The sequence below is a fragment of the Micropterus salmoides genome, unplaced genomic scaffold (genome assembly GCF_014851395.1).
Source record: "Micropterus salmoides isolate LMB-PRFRI ecotype aquatic unplaced genomic scaffold, ASM1485139v1 Ms_hic_scaffold_17, whole genome shotgun sequence".
In the NCBI taxonomy this organism is placed as follows: domain Eukaryota; kingdom Metazoa; phylum Chordata; class Actinopteri; order Centrarchiformes; family Centrarchidae; genus Micropterus; species Micropterus salmoides.
The window spans coordinates 7,751,076-7,775,109 of NW_024040817.1; the positions used below are offsets into that span (position 1 = coordinate 7,751,076).

The 24,034-nt window shown below is 39.4% G+C and overlaps 1 protein-coding gene across 1 annotated transcript in view; it reads right to left on the minus strand.

Annotated features, from left to right (window-relative positions):
• grin2da (glutamate receptor, ionotropic, N-methyl D-aspartate 2D, a) overlaps window positions 1–3,715 on the minus strand; it is a 228,923-nt gene extending 225,208 nt beyond the window's left edge. The window contains exon 1 of the mRNA XM_038725574.1: window positions 3,439–3,715. The gene's annotated coding sequence lies outside the window, so the exon portion shown is untranslated. The remainder of the gene's footprint in view (window positions 1–3,438) is intronic.
• Between the last annotated feature and the right edge of the window lie 20,319 nt (window positions 3,716–24,034).

A 24,034-nucleotide genomic window follows, 5' to 3' on the forward strand; every position in this document is an offset into this window, starting at 1 on the left:
CTGGTGCAGCAACATTGTAAAAAAACATGAATATTGTAGGAATTAATGAATGCGATAATATGTTGCAGTGAACTTCATGACTCTACAGTGTGGAGTGGCTACCATCATCTTGCAGTTCTTCAAACCAAAAGTTGTCTGTCTCAGCCTCAGACCTGATTTGTCTGTCTCATCTCAGCCATGACTCTAATTCCAAGCTCTCTTTTCTTTTCTTCATTTTTTTTGTAACCTACTTGCAGCTAATAGCCACATCTTTCAAAACCCACAATGAGTGGAAGCTGATGAAAGGTTTCTCCTCATAGTTACCTAAATTAGCTTAGTTACATCCCTTAGGAGAGTAAATTTGGACATTCAGAGTAGGAAATGCACAGACCGGGGACAAATGAATGGCGGAACCAACATAAAGTGTTTAAGTGAGGTGTTTGTTTCACCATGAGCTTCAAGAACAGCTTATGCGGAATAAAATCTCCAGGGATGAACACCATCCCTCCAGAAGATAATCCCTCATTTGGTCATGTGATGATAATGATGGTGAAGAGCTCTGCCTAATATGTTGTTCCAAAATCTCCCACAAGTATTAAACTGTGTATATATCTAGTGACTGTGAAGTCTTTAGCATATGATTCACATCCATTTAACTTCCCATTCACAAATACTAGAGATACGACAGGCTGCTATTTACCATGACTGGAACCCCCAATTTACATTGCTCCCAAGGATTCAAGACTCTAAAGCCATCCAGTGGCACAAAGTGGAGAAGTTGAGAAAAGTTAACTTTATACAAATGTCTTTTGACATGGCGGAGCGACAACCTGCAAACAACCAATCACACTTGTTTTGATTCCCTCAGGAAACAGAAGCACAGCTGTTTTCTACTCCAACTCAAATATGAAAAGCACTTCAATTAAATGTAGGAAATGGCTTCCCCGCTGAATAATTAAATAACTTTAACAAGCTACAACAACTTGAGAATTACAATGCGTGGAAACACATCACTGGGGAAATGTTGGGATTTGGTTTAGTTGCAACTGGAGAAAATGACTGTCCAAGGATTGAGTGCAACTCTACCACCAGACAAGAATGTCAGTATTGGATGATTCTGCAAAATCGCAGATTAAATCCAATGTAAACATTTTTAAAATTATCACTTTCTACAATATAGGGGTGGCACGGTGGTCTGGTGGATAGCGCTGTCGCCTCACAGCAAGAACGTCACGGGTTCAAACCCCAGTTGCCCTGGACTTTCTGTATGGAGTTTGCATGTTCTACCCGTGTCTGCATGGGTTTTCTCCAGGTGCTCCAGCTTCCTCCCACCATCCAAAGACATGCAGCCTAGGCTATGTATGGCCCAAACTCTGGTCTTCTGCATGAAACGTGGTCGATCTCCACACCCTGATAATCTGCCTCGCTCAACAGCACAATACTTTCTGCATTTACTCTGATGTAAATCGTTACGTGCCGAATCACCCACTATGTGTGTAAATCTTGGAGATACTGGGCCATTAACTGAGCCTGCCACAAAGGTCCTAACAGATTTCACGTGGGTAGCTCAGTACCTTTGAAAGAATGAGCAGATAGATTTAGTCTTGCTCATCAACAGTTTAACATGCCATCTTCGAGGTTTTGTCAGAGATCTACATGTGCAGCTTCAGTTATGCGTCACATTTCCGTCCGTACCATTTTGTCTATCACGGTCAAAGCTACTGTGATTCAGAGAGCAGCTCTGCTCTTCATTTTAAGGTGGCAGCTACTTTCACATCATCTTTCACAAAACGCTGTGTGGATGACCTGTGGCTCACAAAAACAAGGGAAGGTGAGAGTGAATATGGACTAAGCCCAGCAGCCTTTGAGGGTCTCAGGCAAGAAGCCATCTTTATCCATCACACTTTGTCCGACTTAAGTATCTAACAAGATAAAATGCCTAGATCAAGCCAAACAGTCCGCTGGCCTCAGAAATAGCATCATGAAAACTGCTGCCTCAGCAGTCTATGACCTCAAAATGGTGGAAGCAGGAAAACAGTGCAGCCAAGATGATTTTTTTTCTACTACTACTAGGGGCACAAGGTCATGCAAACATGCTCAAAATTTCAATAAACACAGAATATACATTGGCACAGTTAGCTTGTCAGCTTAGACAGAGCTCTTATAGAGCCACTGCACAGCTACTGTTCATGGAAACACTAGACGCAAAAGAAAAATGACACCTTAGTTTATATTTTAGAGATGTTAGATGACAGATATCCGACAAGGTGTCTCACTTTGATGCTTAGTGGAAGGAAAAGGCAAGGGGGGAAACCGTCCCTACATATGGAACTAGCTGTTTCATGCATTCAAAGCACTTTACAGGAGTCTTTACAGCTAATGTCACACTAACCACCTGCTCTCACTCTGCCATACTTCAGCAAAAATCACGATATAGAAAAGGGAGGCATGTATAGTGTGTTCACACTACATGACTGGAAATTCAATTCAAATTGTTGAATAATATACACACAACCACAGACACACACACACACAAGTGAAACTACATCATTATTGCTGCTAGTAGTATTTTGTTTTCCAACATGCTTTGAGGAATTGTGCTTGTGTCCTTTGTGGTGGTAGGGGAGGAGGTGGAGGAGGATGATGGAGGGGTGCACGCTCCTAGCTCTGAATCCCAATTTCCCCTGTCTGTCCTGGGGAGTGATCTTCACACACAGCCTGCCACACCAGCTGCTGATGTGGGCACACAGAGGACTGATCCTGGATCTGATAGCTGCCCTACAGCTAATAATACTGAAAGGGGAGGAGGAGGGGAAGGGAAGGAGGGGAAGATTTTGGGAGAAGAGGAGGGGGGGGGGGGGAGCTTTTAGTTTCCTCGGTGTGGTCAAGACAGCCGCTGGATAGGGCATAGCGCACATATGCGCAACAACCGGTTGGGAAATTGCAGAATGCAAATGCCTGTTCAGTGAGATTGCAGGCGCGCGGGGAGACATGTATGCGGGTTTTCAGAAATGTCACATCTGAATCACAGCTGCCTGCATCTGTCTGTCATTGACTGCAAGTTATGCACTGACTTCATGCGTGAGAGAAAGAAAGATAGAGGAGGGACTGCGCACCGGACCGTACATGTGTGTCCGCGTCTGGGTGAAAGACAGTCATACACGGCCATATCGGCGTGCACGCGCATCAATGACAGAGGGGTCAAACCCTAGCGCACCGGCCGGCTGCGTCCTGTCAGTCACTGCGCGAGCCAGGGTGAGTATCCCGGGATGCACATACATGCACAGCAAGCCCTGGAGAAATGCAGCAGCATCCCACATCAAACAGTCGGAATGTGAAGGGCAAAGCCGGAGACAGTTGTCTGAGACACGGCGCAACATTTTCACCTTCAGCGTAAAAGACAAGAGAACCAGGAGACACAAGGGGGTCCAAAATAAGACATGAAAAGAATTTACTCACTGTTTTCAAGAGCCCAACACTCTTCTTCTTCTCTTTTTGCTCTCCGCGTCTTCTCTCCGTGCACCACAATCCATCCGTCCATCCCTCCGCTGGACATTTCCTGCGGCATAGAGCCTGATCGATTCTAATGTTGCGGGATAATGTCCTCGGGATGAAACGAAAACATGTCACCCCCCGCAAAAAGCAGATAATCACGCGCACACACAGTTTCGACCTATCCTCCACTCAGCGAGGCTACATGTTGCTGACTGCTATACTCTCTATCCCTCTCACTCACTCTCTCCTCTCCCGTTATTTTGTTAAAATTCAGTATGTACTCTCTGTCACCTAGCAACGTCTCTCTACCTCCCTCTCTTTATTCCTCCCTCCCTCCTTCTCTCTCTCCTCATCACTTCCTCGCGACACGTGTTGAATGCTAAACTAAGTTGCCAGTTGTGGGATGCTTTTTTATCTTTAACTAAACATTTTTTCCCCCCTTTCTTTCATCCACCATGTCTTCTTTTCCCCCATCCCTTCCTCCCTTTCTCTCTCATCATTCCTCCCTATTTTCCTTTCTTCTTCTTGCCCTGACCTATCTGCTTCCTTTCCTTCTTTTCTCCAATCCTTCTGTCCTCCCTCTTTTACCCTTTATCTCCTCTTACTTCTCTGCCTACCCTCTCAAATTTGACAGCAAGTCAACATTTGTGTTACCCAAAGCATCCAGTGAAGAAAATGAGTGAAACAAAAGTGATGACATTATTAAATCTGGAAAAGGAAAAGCTTGTAGTGAACATAAAATAAAATTTGTGGGCATCTTATGCTCTTTACTCTTATGTTATGTACATTTAGACAATAAATCTATTCATCAATAAAGTATTTCTGATTCTGAATTAATTGCTCAGCACAATTTAGTCATTTTACAGTACAAAACTATAAACTCTTGATGATAGCAGCATGACTGCTCATCAAGCAGAGCTCTTTTAGCTCTTGTGTGTAGCTTTTCTGCATGTAATAATTAATTAATCAATTAATCCATTACTTAGGCGTAATTAAATATATATATATAATATAATTTAATATTTAAATAAGTTACTTAACCATGCTGGTGAAAAGTAACAAAGTAGGCTTACACTTAAGTCCTAAAGCTCAAGTCAAAGTCTCCTAGCTTTGAGTATTTCCATATTTATGCAACTTTATTTCTACTCATGTACATTTCAGAGGGCAATATTTTACTTTTTACTTTTACATACCTGACAGGTTTAGTTACTAGTTACTTTCATTATTCATCATAAAAAACATTTGCGCATCCTCTAGAATATGATTCACTCTTATAGATTACCTACTCAGTCCAAAAATACGCAAATAATACTGCTTACATTTACATAATATATAGATTAGTCATAAAATCAGATAATATAATATTATTTAGTTATTATTATATATAATAACAATATGTATCAATATTAATATTAAGAAATATTATATATAACAATGAAAGGATTTACTTTTGATATTTGAGTATATTGTGATGATGATAATTGTTGTTCTAATTTTACAATATATGTTACTTTTAATTAAAGGATAAAACATTGAGACAAGGTTAAATTCATTTGCATAAAAAATGGAATGTGTAACTTATAGCGGGAATTTGTGTTTATTTTATGATTTTAAAAACAATTTAATGTTTAAATATATTCATTTGCATAAAAAAATGTAAAAACATATATAAAAGAATATCTCTTAATGCTTTTAAACTTGGCCAGCTTGTGCTGCATCCACACTGCTTGCAGGAAATAAAAGCTTGCTTAGCTACGTTTTCAAAGCCTATTAGATGAGCTTGACCTCTGCATTGACTGCTAGCTTTGCTTGTTACAAGTAAATTAAACCATTCATAGCACAAATTACTTCAGTTTATTCACCTATTACTTAAAAGGTACAATGTGTAATTCCTGACCACATGCTCCAAACACGCAGGGGGCAGCATTCCACCTTGTGCAAGATTTACTAATTGCAGCGATGCACCGTTTAAGATTGTGTACAGTTAAACACACATAACAAACCTTGCAATGTCCTCAGAATTGTTCAGTGAACTTTCCAAACTTCCAATCTGCCTCATCTCATAACAGTAGTGGTTACAATATGGTGAAACAATCGACATTTTTTCAGTCCGTTTGCTGGGTCCAAACAATCTCATCACTTATTTTAGTTAGTTCAAAAAAGCCAACTACTAACTAACAGCAGAGCAAGAATACGCAACATTCATCCAAACTGCTGAAATTCCGAGAGACGCTCAAAATAACACTTCTATCTTATTATGGTGATTTTAAATCAGCATTCAATGCCTGTTAAGATGATTAATGAGCTGCTGTGAAAAACATGTACTCTACTCCTCTCACTGTTGCTCAAATTCACATTTGTTAATTTCTCCTCCTAATTGTGGCAATAGCAAAACTTTTCATTCTTGCCGCCTCTCTCTCCTGCCCTGAGGGGGATGGATGATAATTACCACTGAGGTTCGTTCTTTACAACAGAGTCTGCAGCTTTTTTCCCCCTGTTCCCCACTTTAACATATTCCCTTCACATTCTTCCACTAAAGATAAGGACAGTTTTAGTAGCTCTCAAAAAAAGAAAAAACTCTTTGGCCAATTAGCTTAATCAAATATCATTTGTATCTCCACAAATTATTACCTTCCTCTGTTGTCAAAATTACTCTGCTTCATGTGTAATTATTACAGAACATTGTCATCATAAGCCATTTGCATGAAAACTGCATCGCTGTTATCACTTACGCGATCAAGCACTCGAAAGCCATTACTTTTTTAATTGTCAGTGTTGGAATTTATTTTTAGTGTTTTGCTGGCATTGTAAAGAGACAGAAAGCAGTAATTCCATCTATTTTTATGTGCTCAAACCCTCGCCTTGTTCAGGACAGAAGGGTGTATGAAATGATCTCTGAGGCTTGCTTTTATCGTCCACCAACCCATCATCGTTAATGGACGTGTGTGTGTGTGTGTGAGCAAGACAGAAAGATAAAGACAGAAAGAGATGTTGTTGTTGGTGTGTTTGTGTGTGTGTGTGTCTTTTTCCTTTAAACACTCGTTCTTTCCCCAGCTGCCATGGTACATGTTGTTTTCTCGGCACAAATATAGAAAAGACGAGCGGCAGCCGGTCGCTCGGCCAGTCAGCCAGCTCGGAGACATTTAAAAATAGGCCCTAATTATCAGAGGAAGGCTCAGACGGACAGACAGGCGGCCATCTTGGTTCTTGTTTACGCTGCGGTGCTGCTGTTGTAAATTGGACGCTGGAAATCGACTTCTTGGCTCTAAAAAGCCTGCCTGCCAGAGTACTAATAAACTGGAGAGGGACTGGTGAGGAAAAATACAAAGAGGGCAGCACTCAAACACACGCTCAGATTAAGACACAGCACAGAGACAGGCATGCAAACACAATGATGTGTGCACCGCACTTCAAAAAATCAGTGATCACAAAACAATCTGTGAGATCCTGGAATGACAAACATACACTCATGCCACTAGCATGCAGAGAGAGTGTGTGTGTCTTTGTACAAGTGGGCATTTATATTCTGCATTCATTCAGCAACTGGGCTACAACTGTGAGAAAATGACCACCACAGCTCAAAGAAATATGAGAATGACGCTCGCTCAGCTTTAAAATTCTCTTCATTGTTAACAACAGTTGAAGTTTCAAATAGTAGCATTTCATTGCTGATTTCTTTCATTTGGTCTGGGGGTATTGTAATGTCCATAATATGTGTATTTGTGTTGATGGCCGAGCATCTCCATCTGAAAATAACCTTTCTCTTTGACCTGCAGGATGGTTTTTTAATAATGTGCTGGATAATATGTGCTCTATTGCTCCCACAGATGATGATCTGTAGTGGTTGGCAGAGGAAAAGGTCTGGAAAACGCTGCTCCTGTGACCTGCACTGAGATCGAAACCCTGTTTTGATGGATGGTCAAAACAGAAGCCATTAGGTAGATGTATTATTAGCCAGGGATACAGTATTTCAAGGGTTTGTTTCCTCACTTTGGCTCTGATGAATTCAATGAAATATCTGACGCCAGTAAAGCACAGTTGTTACATAAGTTTAAAGCTGTTTAAAGGTTAAAGGTCCTGCTGATGTACTTCAGAATTCTAGGTCATTTTTTCGTTTGTTTGTTTGTTGTTTTCCTCCTGTGGATAAACATAGAATATGTCACTTCACATCCAGATATTTCTGGCACCTACAGTGGAGTTTAATAGTGGAATGTTTTTCAGCGGGTTTATAGAGAAGGGATTTTATAATGTGCTATATTAAGTTGAAAAGTTATTTTCAATATTGATTGTCATTTATGTTATACAGACATTCATGGTTCTCACAATGTGATGACTTTAGTTATCCCCTGATTTTTACCCTAGCGCCACCACGAGTTTGACTTTTAGTGAACTGTCTCAACAACCATTGGATGGATTGCCATGAAATTTGGTATACCAAATCTACACTCACCTAAAGGATTATTAGGAACACCATACTAATACTGTGTTTGACCCCCTTTCGCCTTCAGAACCGCCTTTATTCTACATGGAATTGATTCAACAAGGTGCTGAAAGCATTCTTTAGAAATGTTGGCCCATATTGATAGGAGAGCATCTTGCAGTTGATGGAGATTTGTGGGATGCACATCCAGGGCACGAAGCTCCCGTTCCACCACATCCCAAAAAAGCTCTATTGGGTTGAGATCTGGTGACTGTGGGGGCCATTTTAGTACAGTGAACTCATTGTCATGTTCAAGAAACCAATTTGAAATGATTCGAGCTTTGTGACATGGTGCATTGTCCTGCTGGAAATAGCCATCAGAGGATGGGTACATGGTGGCCATAAAGGGATGGACATGGTCAGAAACAATGCTCAGGTAGGCCGTGGCATTTAAACGATGCCCAATTGGCACCAAGGGGCCTAAAGTGTGCCAAGAAAACATCCCCCACACCATTACACCACCACCACCAGCCTGCACAGTGGTAACAAGGCATGATGGATCCATGTTCTCATTCTGTTTACGCCAAATTCTGACTCGACCATCTGAATGTCTCAACAGAAATCGAGACTCATCAGACCAGGCAACATTTTACCAGTCTTCAACTGTCCAATTTTGGTGAGCTCTTGCAAATTGTAGCCTCTTTTTCCTATTTGTAGTGGAGATGAGTGGTACCCGGTGGGGTCTTCTGCTGTTGTAGCCCATCCGCCTCAAGGTTGTGCGTGTTGTGGCTTCACAAATGCTTTGCTGCATACCTCGGTTGTAACGAGTGGTTATTTCAGTCAAAGTTGCTCTTCTATCAGCTTGAATCAATCGGCCCATTCTCCTCTGACCTCTAGCATCAACAAGGCATTTTCGCCCACAGGACTGCCGCATACTGGATGTTTTTCCCTTTTCACATCATTCTTTGTAAACCCTAGAAAAGGTTGTTCGTGAAAATCCCAGTAACTGAGCAGATTATGAAACACTCAGACCGGCCCGTCTGGCACCAACAACCATGCCACGCTCAAAATTGCTTAAATCACCTTTCTTTCCCATTCTGACATTCAGTTTGGAGTTCAGGAGATTGTCTTGACCAGGACCACACCCCTAAATGCAGTGAAGCAACTGCCATGTGATTGGTTGATTAGATAATTGCATTAATGAGAAATTGAAAAGGTGTTCCTAATAATCCTTTAGGTGAGTGTATGTCTCCCTCAGGATGAATTTAAATCTCTTTGGTGATTCCTTAAGTTTATACTTTATAAGATGGTGAAAATGATAAACATTATACCTGTAAAACATCCGTGTTACCATTTAGTTTAAAGCACCACTGTACCTTAGTACAGCCCCACAGAGCTACCAAGCATGGCTGTAGTCTTGTTTTAACCATGACCATGGTTGTTGTCTATCCTTAACCTTAAGTAATTATTTCAACCAAGTCATTTCTGTGTTGAAAAGCTAACCAAACCTTAACCAAAGCATTGCAAGAAAACATTTATCATTATGGTTTTGGAAGTCACAGACAAATAGCCAGATCAGAAAACACCTTTTTCTGTCATTCTGGACGGCCATTGCAAACAACGGATAAGGTCATCTAATTTGCAGGATGTGTGGAGATTTTCATATGCTGAGAATGCTCTGTATGCTTCTGCACTTTCTGTCTTTCTTAATTCAGATACACACAGGGCCAGATTTACTAAAGGTCTGCGTGAATAAAAAATGTCACGTCACGAATGACGTCTTCCAAAAGTGCAAGATAGCACCTTCATTTACTACTTTTGCCTTAATGAATATGCAATTTGGGGCATTTCAATTTTATTGTGCAAAGTAATTGGAGGGTAACATGCAAATACATTTATTTACTACAGGCAATGTTATCTAACAAGCCTACAAGCAATGTCATGTGAGTGCAACAGCAAGTGCAGAGATGGCTGCTGTTATCGATGTAAGAAGGAGACACATCCATAATGAAAGAAAACGTAGAGCGATTAACCATATTAGATTATATTATCCTATATCCAATATTTAGAAATAAAATATATATTTTTTTATTCCATTAACTATATGGACTGAATAGTTTTTTTCAAATTTCCCTCAAGCTTTGGCTATACTGTTATATTAACATTCATGCCAATAAAGCAAAGTTTCAACCTGACTTATTTTCTCCCTGAGATGGAAGAATTTAGAAAGTTGTGTGGGGCTGCGGAGAGCCCCCAGCTGCAGTAGTGCATGGATCATGCGTAAAATTCATACAGCCGGAGGGAACGACCACCAACTGTTCACAGTGTGCGGGTCGTGATAGCGACAACACCCCTTGCAGGTATCGGAGAGAGAATGGGGCATTAGGCCATACAGGGACAGGGACAGGAGATCTGGGAGCAGCCGGGCACGGTGCAGAAGGTCGGCAGGGCTGGGACACAAAATCAGCCCTGGCGTTTTTGGCCAAGGCAGACCAGCAAAATCGGTCGGACACCCCTCACCAATCCAGCATTGATCCATTTAGGGGGCCAGATTAGATTAGGTGTGATAAAACACTGAGACATAAGATTTGCACAAGATTGGTGTCCATAACAAAATGGCAAGAATATATTTTAATAGACCTACTATTTAGAAAAAATATTTATAGATGAAATATTTGATGGGGGGCCTGAGGGTCCTCCCCCAGAAGATTTTTTAGCATTAAACACTTAATTTCCTGCATTCTGGAGACATTTTCCGCACCAATTTATGGTGGAAAAGTCTTTAGGGAAAGGGAAGCACACAAATCCGGTGTCAGGTGACAATTCACAATATAAAAATATAATAAAATACAATGCAGTAATCATTAGCTTATTATTTTTTATTATTATTATTCTTTTGGGCAACGCAGAGGTTACTATATTTACGTATTGCAGGTTTTCTTATTGTACAAATAAACCTTTCTCATAGCATTTTTATTTGTTAATCAACATTTCTTGATGCAAGCCATTTTTCAGAAAATTTTTAAGAAATGCTGAAAAAGTGGTGGCTACATGTCCCCACTATAAATGACCCTCCTTCCCTGCTCCTCCTTACAGGTTGAGCTACTCCATGCTTACTGCTTCACCTCCTCTCGCCTCCTGCTCTCTCTCTCCCTCAGCCCTGTCACTTTGTCCCTCTGTTTCGCTAATACACGCCTCCTCCTCTGCCTGGCAGTGGCCACCACAGCTCTTTTACTCCTTCAAGTGCTTCTGCCTGCTCTACGCAGGGTATTGCCGCTGATGTTCAAGCTACCGCTGCCCCTGCAGCAAACATATCGGTTATTTCTGCACATTTGCACACACACACACACACACACTATACCAGCACTTTCTGTAACATTTAGGAGCTTGTCAGTTTGCCCCTCAGTGGACTATAATGAAGTGAATAAAAAATTGCACCATGACAATCTATTTTGTCCTTACTGCAGGGAAAGTCTGAGGTATGGAGAAAATTTGACATTACTGCCAACAGTGACAGGATGTCAATGAGGTTTGTTAAATGTCACAGGGTGAAAATAGGTTGAAGTGTGAAAGCATATGTCATGGGATGAATTTGGGTTTTAATCAGATTTATGCTCATTAAATGCTGTTTGAGTCTGGCCTGCTCTTTAGGTATTTTTTATTTCTGTATTTATATTTTTACCAATAAGCAGGGTTGGGGAGTAGCGGATTACATTTAACGGCATTACGTAATAAGGGTACAAAAGACAAGTAAATCTATTCCGTTACAGTACAGAAAAAATATGAAGACGTGATAAGATTACAGGTACATTTTGTAAAATTTCCATGAAACAGAAAACGCAGTGCTATTTGCCACCGTATGTTATATACAATCTATGGTACATGTGGTTCTGTAAAAATACAATGCTAGGGATGTCGCAGACATTAATTGACGTTTACAGTCACCAGTAGCGCCGAATGTGTGTTTACGCCCAACCCCGTCATGCAGACTCTGTGCAGACTGGTTCCAGCTCTCAGTGAGTGAGCACGGCTTCTTCTCGTGTTTGGTTCTTGGCACCCGGTGCTGAGTAAGCTAATAGAACCGCTAGCAGCACAGCTACCCAACTGTGCTAACCAGCCACAGATACAGGCAGGTAGGCTACAGTTAGCGGTTTAGCAAAAAGTAAAGCTATCCATTAAGAAGCTCTGTGTAAATAATCTCTGTACTGGATTCCCTGTTGGTCTCTGAGGCTTTGGTCTTCATGCCGTGTTCACTGGGAGGCTGCTTAGCAAGTTTTCGCTGGCCACTTGCCCTGCTCCGTTTCCAATCAGGGTCTGCTCCCCGCTATCTTTCCCTGCTGGGCCCCCCGCCATGTCCTGAAAACCTTCAGTGCTTGAGTAAATGTGTAAACACCTTTATACAGTCTATCGTAAACACAAATACTGTGATTGCACAGCTGAGCTATTAACAACAGCTGGTTAGCTGTTATCTAACTTCAGCAACAAGTAAAGATATCTGTCCACCACAAAACTATATAAATTCATTAGTTTACTATGCGAGGTGACACCTGCAATATGAAAAAATGGGTGGCTGAGCCTGAAACTGTCTCGCATCCCTTCACTGCGATGGAACGGTGGATGTTCAGTGAATGTGAGCCCTGAGTGATAGACAGACGCTGAAGTGATGAACTGATTCTAATGATTCAGTTCACTGAACTGCTTTGCACATCACTAACTTATTGAAATGCTACTGCTAAGTGTAATGACTGGATATAATGCATTTTGAAGTGCAAAATTAGTCATATATTGTGAAATAGTCACACAGACCAAATTTAGGACTGCTCCCCTCTAACATTACAATGATGGACAGTATAAAAAACACAATTAAAGTATTTGATTTCACACAATGTTCCATGTCTAAACCTGGCACCAACATTAACCATGAAGCAAGATAGTAGCCTAAAGCAGAGACAATAGCTGTGTTTCAACCAAAGGAACTATACCCCGGAACTAGGAACCTTTGGAGGAACTCTGCAGCGGTGGGTTTACAATTACGCTACCCAGCAAGCAACCTAGCGTCATTTCACTGTCTAGATTTACTATAGACCTGATTTAGTCCAGCTATGAGTAACCCACTTCTAGCCACAATAACTTTACATGTGGTTGCATGGCGTTTTTGCCAAAATAACTTGCAAGGTGTATGATATTCCATCATGTAAGCAAGATCTACAGTGATTACAAGTTTTTTTTGTTTCATTACTTACACATATTTTACGTGCAGCCTGTGTGTAGCCACGATTTAGCTCGTAGACAGACCGGCTATTTCTAGCCCACTTTTAGTCAAAATGGTCAAAAATGATTAAAAGTGGGTTTTTGCCCTGGCAGCACATGAGATGGTTGATATCCCATTATTTTTGCAATGTCAATAATATCTACAAGATATTAAGTGTAATTAAATTGACATGGTCTATCTGTAGCCACGATTTAGCTCTTATTTGGACCGACTACGTGTAGTCTGCTTTTAGCCCACCCAGCGAAATAGAGGCAATTAGTGGTCTAATATCAACGGCTTGGCTGTAGCCCTGTTTCAGACCAAATTGGTTACATGTAAGTTAGTTTTCACCCATGCAGCTGTTGAGGTGCGTGATATCATATCAAATGCAAGCAAACGTTTGAAACATTTAAATTATCTTTATTTTTACTGTAACGTTCACTGCATTAACTTTCATTTTAATTTAAAACAAAATGCAATTACTATTTTCAACCGCTAGATGGCAGCTGTAGCCCTACTGAGACATGACTACTGGCAACGCGAGACTTGAAAGTTAGTTTACATCAGTTAAATATATCCGCCATTTTTTCTGTGTCTTTGTTTGACATGTCTTCATTATTTATCTACATTATATGTTAGCGTGTAGGAACCGTGACATTTCAGCGGGTAACAGTGTAGAGTAAGGCACGTTGTGGTTAGCTTAACAGGCTGCATGCAAGTGTAACTTCCTCGTGCCCTTAAAAACTCTTACATTATATTATCTGAATTCAGAGGGGGTGAACATCAAACATGTGCAACTATTATAATTTAGTATGAAAAGCACACATATATTTTACTCACTAGATCATTATGATATGAAAATATGACTTTTGACACTAAATATTTATTGAAAATTATCCTGCATACAGTCAGCAAAGACAACAAGAAATATTCAGAACAGAACACTTACATTCACCGTGCATAGCTCTTTCAAAAGAATAAAAGCAGTTTTCCCAATTGTCTGTTTGGTTGTTCTAATGCAACATGATGGCTAAAGCATGTGACCTGTTCCATAAATGGGTCAGTAATAAATAAGGGCTAATGTTATTTTTTAAATTAAAAAGAAAAAACCTATAAAGTATACTGTATGTTTGTTGATAGTTGTCATGTCTTAACAAAACTGTGAAGATGGCCACTTATAATGTTTACTTATATTCATAATCTTACATATTCAACAGTTCCCATTTACCCGAGAGACTGGCGCCAACCAAGAGACCCATCTGATGCTCTTACTGCATCAAGTAGCAGCGTAGATGAAGATCTAGATTTGGATGTAGCAACCCATTTTTTCTTGTCATAATTTTTTTATTATATTATTGTTTTAATTACCGCATGTTGTTAAAATTGTTTGTATTTTCATATAAACTGTTTATGTTTATAATAATATTTTATCAATAATTCCTTTATATTTTCATCATATTATCTTAAGTTGTCTATGTTGTAATCCTTTTTCTTAATAAAAGCTTTATATTTAATTTGTTGACGAATTGCCATTTATGAGAACCTGTTTTGTTTGAGTAAAAAAAATCTGTTAGCCACTATTCTGTTGTCTATTAGAGGTAGATATCAAAAGCTGTGTATTTGGTCTATTCTTGGGCTGTGGTTAGACGTCTATTAACTTTTCACTGACAGCCCAAATTCAACCTAATTTTAGCCTAGACCCATTTTCAATGTCTATTAGATGTCTATATGTAGTCGTTCAATAGTGGTCTAATTGATGACTAGACTAGTTTTGGGCTATGGTTAGACGTCTACCAAACTTTCACTGACAGCCCAAATTCAGCCCTGTTTTAGCCTAGACGTCTGGGCTATTATTAGACGTTTTTTAAGCGTGAAATTGCTTGCTGGGTAAATACTGAGTCTGAAGTTGTTGTTTTAAGTTTTCATTAGCCAGGAAGTCTCTACATGGAGCCGAAGTCGGTCGCCTCTCGAAACAAGCGGATCAGCTGATTACAGCAGGTAATTAAAGCTCATTAAACATCCTGTTCTTCCAACGCAGGCGGACACAGACGTAAGTCCAGCGGCTGATCTACAGCTTTTGATGGCTGTTGTTTTAATAACCTTCCAAACTGTCCGATTTTATTTTTGTGTTGCTTTTTCTGTGCTGGAGTTATTTTAAGAACTTTATGGCTTTACCCAGTTTGTTTGGCTATTATTTAATGTGTAATGAACTTTATCGTGTGTATCTTCATTATAGCTCCCGCACAAAAAAGCTGTTTTAATGATCAAGCTAAGCCTATAGTTTTTCATTATATTGCAGTCAAATCTGATGTTCATTTATAAATGTTGCTCATGGATAGTGGTTACAAATAATGATGCCTGTGCATTGCTTTGTATGGCTACAGCCTACGTCAGCTGGTTAATTTGCCTAATCTTCGCAGGTCTTTAGACCACTGTGGAAACACACTGTTCTAGTGGGCTGAAGGAACATTTTAGTTCCTTGAAAAGAGATCTGGTGACTTAAAAGTCCCGGGTACTTTTGGTCCAAAAGTATGAGTGGGCTACAAAGGTCTGGTAAGCTCCCAAATTTCTATCATTTCAAAACTTGTAGTCTTGTAGCCCCAACTGATGCTGACTTAAGTGACATCACTTTATACATCTTTGTTCAGACAATGCAGTAGTCTAATGTGTAAAACTGGTTGAGTTCCCCTTTAAGCCATCAGCGCTCTGCTCACTCTTTTCCTGCATGCCTGCTGCCACACCACTCACCTGAAAGCTATGCTAACACTTGCTGCTGCCTCTGCTGCTCTTCATAAGCCTCCCATTATCAACAACATCCACCCTTAGGCTCAGAGTCGTCACTTCCTGCCATGCTGAGCTTGGTGTTTTCTTGTCGGGAGTGACAAGGTCAAAGCCTAGACGCCAAATTTCAGCACTGTACATATTCTACATTCACGTAATAACCCATCCCACGTGGGTTGGTTGACATATATGACCATAAGAATGAAAAACAATGCTCAAACAGTATGGGTACACAATGGATAAATTCCCTATTATGCTGAGAACTATTTACATTTGCAGACTCCCCAGGCTAAAGGCACACATTGGTTCATAAAGCAGCCTGAGCATCATATGTTTGCCAGAACATGTTTGCTCTAAGCCAGAGAGCTGGCAAAAACTGACCAAAACAGTGTAGTTCACATTAAATATATGAATCCTCTGTTACACAATGGAAACTGGATTAAAAGAAATCATCTAAAGGATGTTGAGGGTACAGATGTGTGTGTTGTCTGTGCGTAATGAATAAAAGCATCACATTACCATAAGCTAATCCTGAAGCTGCACATTTATCATCTTATAAATTTAGACAGCAAAGTGAAAGTCAAAACAATCTATTCAACCAACAGGAAAATGAATTACTTTGGAACTCTGCCACAGAAAACATGAATGCCTTTCTGGTCTATTTAAAAGATTTTTGATATGGAGGATTACAGAGCACAAATTAAAACAGCATTTGCATTTTTTTTTTTACTTAAAAAGGCTCTGTAAATGTGACAATTGGTACGTGGCAATATAGTTCATAACTCATTTTGATACCAAGTAATCTATTTGAAAAGTAAACTCATTTTTAAGTTTATTACATTACTACAATATTCCATTTTCAGGAAATTACATTTACAATAGTTGGTATATTAATGTTTATATTAGAATGTGTATTAAGTTTTGTAACTGTTTAAAACTATACAGCAAGTAATACTAAGAAGTGGAATGCAGATAATGCTGATCCTTGAATGTGTGGGTTAATTGCTCGTCGACGTGTTGGTAATGCCTCGGGGCTCCAGTAGGGGGATCGCGCTTGTCTTCCTCATTCTATACAGACGAGTGAAGGCGAGCGCTACGTGTCTGTGCTTCTTCAACCTTCTTGCGTTACTTTTCCCCTTCTTAAGGTAATTACCACTCACAAAGCAATGTAAACTTTAACACATGTTGATTGTACATTTCGTTCTGTTACTGTGGTTTTATATGAGTAAAAGAAACGTTTTTGCATGTGTATATTGTTTAGAGTTTCGTGCTAACTGGGAAGATGTGTAACGTCATGCTAGCAGCCAGAAACGCCATGCCCAAGCGTTTACTTTGTTGTTGGTGTTTAAGTTAGCTACTGCTAGTCTACATATTTTAGCCGTAAGATTTATTGTGTATTTGTCACTGTGTGGGTGAGTTCATGTCATGCTGAGACAATGAATAATGTTAAAAGTATAATTCATTTTAGTGTTGTGTGGGAACTCATTTAAAAAGGTGTATTAAAATGCATTTGATAACTTTGGCTAAACTAATTCACATTTCATAGGGTAATTTAGTTAAAAAGATAATTTAGAATGCATTAAGAAGATACTTGTGACTGTGGTCCTGAATCCGATGAGTGCATGAATATTGAAATGTATGTTTTTTTGTATACATTGTTCAAGAACAGACGAGTGAAGAAGAGAGCTGCGTGTGTGTGCTTCTTCAACCTTCTCCCGTTACTTTTCCCCTTCTTAAGGGCACAACATAACAGTAATGTACATAACGTACAGCTACAGTTCATTGTTTTTTTGTTGGCCACTAAAAAACTGAAGGGCGTAGGTTTTGTTTGAACATTGGAGGGGACACATATTATGTGAGCAACACATCCTCATACCTAAATGATAAAATAGGTTAAGTGACCCTTTGCTAAGCGAACGCTCCCCTTAGTTACTGTTGCTAAGCCTGACAAACTATCTGAGCTGTTGGTTTATCACGACGCTGCCACTGTCTATAACTGCAATCCCTGGTAAAACATTGTCTAATTTTTGGGAAAATGAAAAAAGCAATCTCAGAAAGGAGACAGAAAGGTTTGCATTAGACATTTGAAGGTTTTCACATTCGGAGCGTGGCTTAGTGAAGGGTCAATTGTAAATTTTCCCAAAACAACATATATGACCGTTGGATGTACCACGGCATATATGAGCGTTTCCCAAAACAACATATGTGTCTGTTCAAAAGTAACAGTCCAGCAACAGGCGTCCTGGACCTTAAGTTCATGATGTAAGTCACATGACGTTTACACATGATGTTAAACACATGGTTAACGTTGCGAAACGGTCACAGTTTGGATAGGTTTAGGTAACAAAACTACTTGATTAAGTTTAGCTACTACTTAGTTAAGATCGTGGTCTGGGTTAAAATAAGTAAGTAACTCAAAATAAGTAAGTCACTTACATAACATTATTTAACTTAAAATTTAAATAAGTCAACTTGACCTGGCTTCATACTCAAACCTCAGTTTCCTGTGTGAAAGTCATCATCTGACTTCCTCCTTTGTTTCTGTCATACAGCCACTATAGAGGTTAATAAATAAACAATAAACGAATACCTCCATAAAGCCTTGAGCATTAAACACTTATGTGACAGGATCACCTCAAGGTTAAACTCCTGGACTTTAATAGATCCTGTGATTCAGCAAGTTTTCAGCTTAGGTTCAAAACTTTCTACAAATTCAAAATCTATCCCACATATTTGTGTTCTGTCACATTTTGTAAATAAAGTCGTAATAATTTGAGAAAAAAGTTGTGATTTTAATGAGAAATTAAAGCTGCAAGCAGCGTTGGGCGGGCCCTCGCACGTGTAGCGCCCATCGACGAAAACTCACAGATAGCTCAACTTTTCATCATCAATGCCTTTAGAAGGCACAGCAGAAATCTGAAGTCGATCCGACTAAATCCCTAGGACGAGTTCGTTAAAGTACTAAAGTAGAGTGTGTAAATCATCCAAAAATGACCATAAAATTCAAAATGGCTGACTTCCTGTTGAGTTTAGGGTATAGGTTCTTGAGGCTTTTTTGTTATGTCTTGATATCTACTAAATGAGTCAAGTGTGCTGCTCTTCATCGGATAACCGAAACTTAGTGAAAGCATTTCTCATCGGGCATAAATCTCACGAGTTCACAAAAAGGTTAACTTCACCATCTCCAATAAAGTGCAGCTCACAGCCTCTGAAGTGGGAAGTATCATGCAGTAGTGAGACAGTCCCAAACAGAGCAAAGCTTGGGGTGGGGGACTCAGAGACAGCAGCAACACAGAGCTACCAGTCAGAGGAAAGAGGCCACATTGCAGTCCAAACTTTTGTTATGTTTATTATGACTTAATTCTAGAAATTAGATTAATTAGATTACTATTATTGTTGTATTATTACAGAGGCAGTCATTTTCCTTTGTAGTTGACAGACAACCCTTTGGTTTATGTTATTCTCTCACTAATTTGCGTCTCACTGTTAACTGTTTGTGTACAAGAAACATTAACTAGACACTGACTGAGAACAGTATCTATATTTAAATGTTTTGATCAAAATTATTGGGACAATTCAGTAGTCCTTGTAAATTGGTAGGGACGTGGTCCTGCTGTGCCTACATAATTCTACGCCCTTAAAAGTTACAATTGACATTTTGTTTGCAATGCATTCATTTGTGGTGAATGTGGACATCAATGTTTGGACTGAAGGCTGTTTTACACAATCATATTCTCTCTCTCCATTTTGGGGAATTCATGAAAATGACAATTGTTTATCTCTAAATATTGCAGATTTGATTTTGAGATTAGTTTACACAGCTGTTGTGGTAGTAGAAATAATCACATTTGGTTTGGAGTTAAACAGAAGGGCAGTTGCCAGTTTTATTGGCAGTAAATAGAATGATTATAGAATGCAAGAAGCAAATTGAGCCTTCTGCTTGCTATGTTACAAGGTACCCTGTAAAGCTTTTGTAAAGAATAAGGCTGCCATTTTCTTTTTTTCTGATTGTCGACCAATCCCTTGAAATTAAAATTGCAACATGTTATATTCCTATATCGCTTCCCGTGCCGTCTGTATCTACACTGTCAATATGCAATAAGGGCAATGGTGGTGGTATTGATGGTATTGCATTACATTGCATTGTATAGAAAAGGTTGAGTAAGTAAACATTGAAATGTACCATAGAATTCAATCACAAACACAAACTGAAGTAGTCACAACACACACTGAGCATTTTAAACCACAGAGCTATTTTGTTGCATTGCATTGCATCACAAGTGTTTGTATTTTTCCAGTCACTCAGTATAAGATTATTTCTGCCTCTAGAGTTTGTTGTAAGTGCTTGACTGCTTAAAAACTAAGCAGATATTGTAAAGGTATTTTATGCCAATCAGTAAATTATATTTAAAGCAGTGGTTCTCATCCTTTTTTGGGCCAGTGCCCCCCTATCCATTATGCAGGTCCCTCACCGCCCCTCATCAAAATAGATGTTGGCTATTTGCCCTGAATATTGTTAATATTTTTTTTTATTGTTGTTATTATTATTATTGTTGTTAACACAGTGCGAGTCACTTGCTGGTGTCGCAGCAAAGTTGCTTTCAGGGTAAGTCCAAAAGTGGATATCACTCTTATAAATGTGTAACCACTGCGATAACAAGACATTCATGGTGTATTATAATAGTAAATTAACATGTTTTCACGGCAATACCAAGAAAGAAGCGTCAATTTTCCAGAGTCTACACGCCATGTGGGTAAAATGTTACAGATGATAGTCTGACTTTCCGTTCCCGTGAAGGCAGCATGGAGCTGACAGAGAAAAAATACAATGTCTCATTCATTAACAGTGGACTAAACTGGCAGGTTTTAATATTGAAGACCACAGTTTTTTCCAAGTAGTTTAAAGTTTAAACTCGCCTTAGAATTTCCAACTAACAAACGCCCCCCAAAAGCAGCTCAGCGCCCCCCTTTCCAAAATTTTGCTTCCAGCGCCCCCATCGTCTTCGGCTATCCTGGCAGCTGGGTGGCGGTACCACCCTGTTGAAAAAACACTAATTTAAAGTATAAAATCACAGCGCAGCATGGACTCGCAACACTTTACAATTAAAGCATAGCAATCAAATACAAATAGCTGAATAACACATCAGTTAAAAGTTAATTAAATAAATAAATAAAACACCCACATTTAAGCATCAGTACTAAATCCTAAAATTATATTTTTAAAGAGATGAGGGACATTGGCATTGTTAGGAACATGAAATATATTTCTTGTGAACAACCAGAAGGAACGACCATGCTGGTGTATGTGGGATAATTAGCTCAGATACATGGTGCAAGTCCATGCAATTAAAGTAAAGGTCCTAGAATCACCTCAAGCTTGCACTGGTAGCCAGTGAAGAGAGGCCAGAAGGGATGTTATATGGTCACATGTTTTGTTTTTTGTCAAGATTCTAGCTGCAGTATTCTAGTAGCCTAACTAGGAAAGCAGAGAAAATGAATATATACATAGTGTATAGATGAAAAAATGCTGTCTTTGTAATAGCCTTGAGCTTTCAAAAACAATACAGCCATCAATGTCAACACTCAAATTCCAACCAAATGCCCATATTTGTCTGGTCTAAACTCTGTTAAGTTTTTATTTCTGATAGGCATGCCTTTTAATGCCTCAAGTTTAGGAGTTCAGAAGTTATTTGGCTTTACAGTTACATATAGCGGTGTATGAGACTTACGTGAATAACTAATCTTTCATGCAGCACACACAGCACACACTGTTTGTGCTGTTCCAAAGATCAGTAAACCAAAATGTGCACATCCCACACAGAAATCATAGTAATCTTATAAGGATTAGGACAGTTGCACCAACTCCAGCACAAAACAAACTCATTTAAAATGGCTCTCTTCAATGTGAGATCACTGTCAAGTAAGACTTTATCTATCTTAAATGATTTTATTTTGTCTGCAAATCTAGATTTTATGTTTTTAACTGAATCCTGGTTGCAAATGAATGACTATAGCCAGCTAGCTGAACTGTGTCCGCCCCAATATGATTGTTTTAGTCAACCCAGGGTCAGTGGTCGTGGTGGTGGGCTAGTGAGCGTGTATAGAAAAAATTTTAAATATCAGATACGCCGGGATGAATTTAACTCCTTTGAAGCTCAAAGATTAAAGTTGGAGGGCTGCAACCTATCATATTTGTTATAATTTATCGCCCACCAAAACCGCCTGGAGGATTTTTATCAGAACTTCTGGAATTTTTTATCTACTCTGGTTTTAAATTATGACAGAATTGTTCTTTGTGGTGATTTCAATATTCATGCTGATGACCCCAACAATGTTAATGCAACTAACTTTTTAAATATGGCCACTTCTTTTAACTTCAAAAAACATGTCAAAGGGCAAACCCATAACCGTGGTCAGACACTGGACTTGGTTTTTACCCTGGGTGTCAGCATTTCCTCTGTGGAATTGGTGGACATGACCATATCTGACCACAGATGTATTGTTTTTAGCTGCGATCCTCCTGTTACTCATGCCGCCTCACCAAGCTCCGTGTGTTCTCGCATCTTTAATGAACAAAGTGTTTCAAAGTTTTGCGCATTCTTTCAGAGCCAAAGCCAACACCTGTCTGATTCCAACACCAACAATCTGGTCGTTCACTTCAATCATATCTGCTTGTCGTCACTAAATATGACTGCTCCTCTAAAGGTGTTAGACCTACGTCTAAAGCTAGTAAGCAACCCTGGATAAATGACAGCATTCGCAGCCTAAAAAGGGAATGCAGGAAAGCAGAGCGCAGATGGAAATCCAGTCTCCAAGTCCATTAAGGATTTATTAATTAACTACAATAACATGGTTAAGGATGCGAGGACACACTATTTTTCCAAACTCATTACTACACAGAAACACAATCCCAGGTTTCTGTGTTGAAAACAGACGCCCCCGGTAACGGGGGCAACCGTGCTCTGGGCGAAATTACTGATTTTAACTCCAAAACCCGCCGATGTTGTTGCTCTGAGTCTAAGCGGGTGCCATCTTGATTATTGCACAATACCTGCGAGCTGCCTGCCTGCACTCGACATTTCTGTAGAGAGGAAACATGCCGCTTGAGAACACAGTGTTTTTTGCCATATTGTGGCCGACCTGTTGGGGATACATGCAAATGAAAGGTCTGCTCAAGACGGATCGATTGATGGGATGTTCCGTTCTCAATTTACAGGCCTGTAAAGCATGGGAGTGCTTTTGGTGACAGGAATGTCGATGAATACTCCTGTTTTTATCAATATTTCAATGTTATGTTATTTGGAACTTGGTTGTATGGACAGAAATAGTATCTACCAATCAACATTTTAACAGTAAATATTGCCACAATATGGACATTTGCCTGGTAGATTTTAAAAATGTTGTATTTTAGTTTATTTTCATCAGATACATACATACATACATAAAGTTACAATTGTATTCTAGGTGTATTAGAAGATATTCAGTTGCATTAAAAGCTTCCTCATGATGGTTTTGATCATTTATTGCATTAAAATATAGCTTTTTTTTACCAGGAGAGGATGAAAATATCAGATTTTTTCTTTATTGCATCTCCATGTAGTCTGTAATAGTAAAATAAATATATTAATATACAATGGATTTATATTCCTTAGCTCTTCTTCTTCCTCTGACTTTTCAAAGGAGACCAGAATTATGGATCTAGGCCAAATGGTTGAGGAGTTATTCCTGATTCATTTTGGATATGTTATTTTAGGTGTTTTTCTGGAAAAAGGTGCCTGTTTTCAACAGGTTAAGACTGTGGATCAGCTGGTAAACCCAGCCGCTCCTTGTGCCTCAGCTTAAAGTAATGATGATTGTGAATTGTTTTTATCTTATTTTACCAATAAGGTGGTGTCAATCAGAGCCTCTATTACCCCCACAGCCTCTTACACAGAGGTTGCTCACCAGCAACAAGAGAGTTTTAACCAGTTTTATCCCATCGACTTGTCTGAGCTTTTACAAACAGTATCACAAATGACTTCCAGCCCACTTGATGTAATACCTACAAAGTTTTTACTGAAAGCAATGGATTCTGTTTGGGCCCCATTTGATCTCTGTTTTTAACAGCT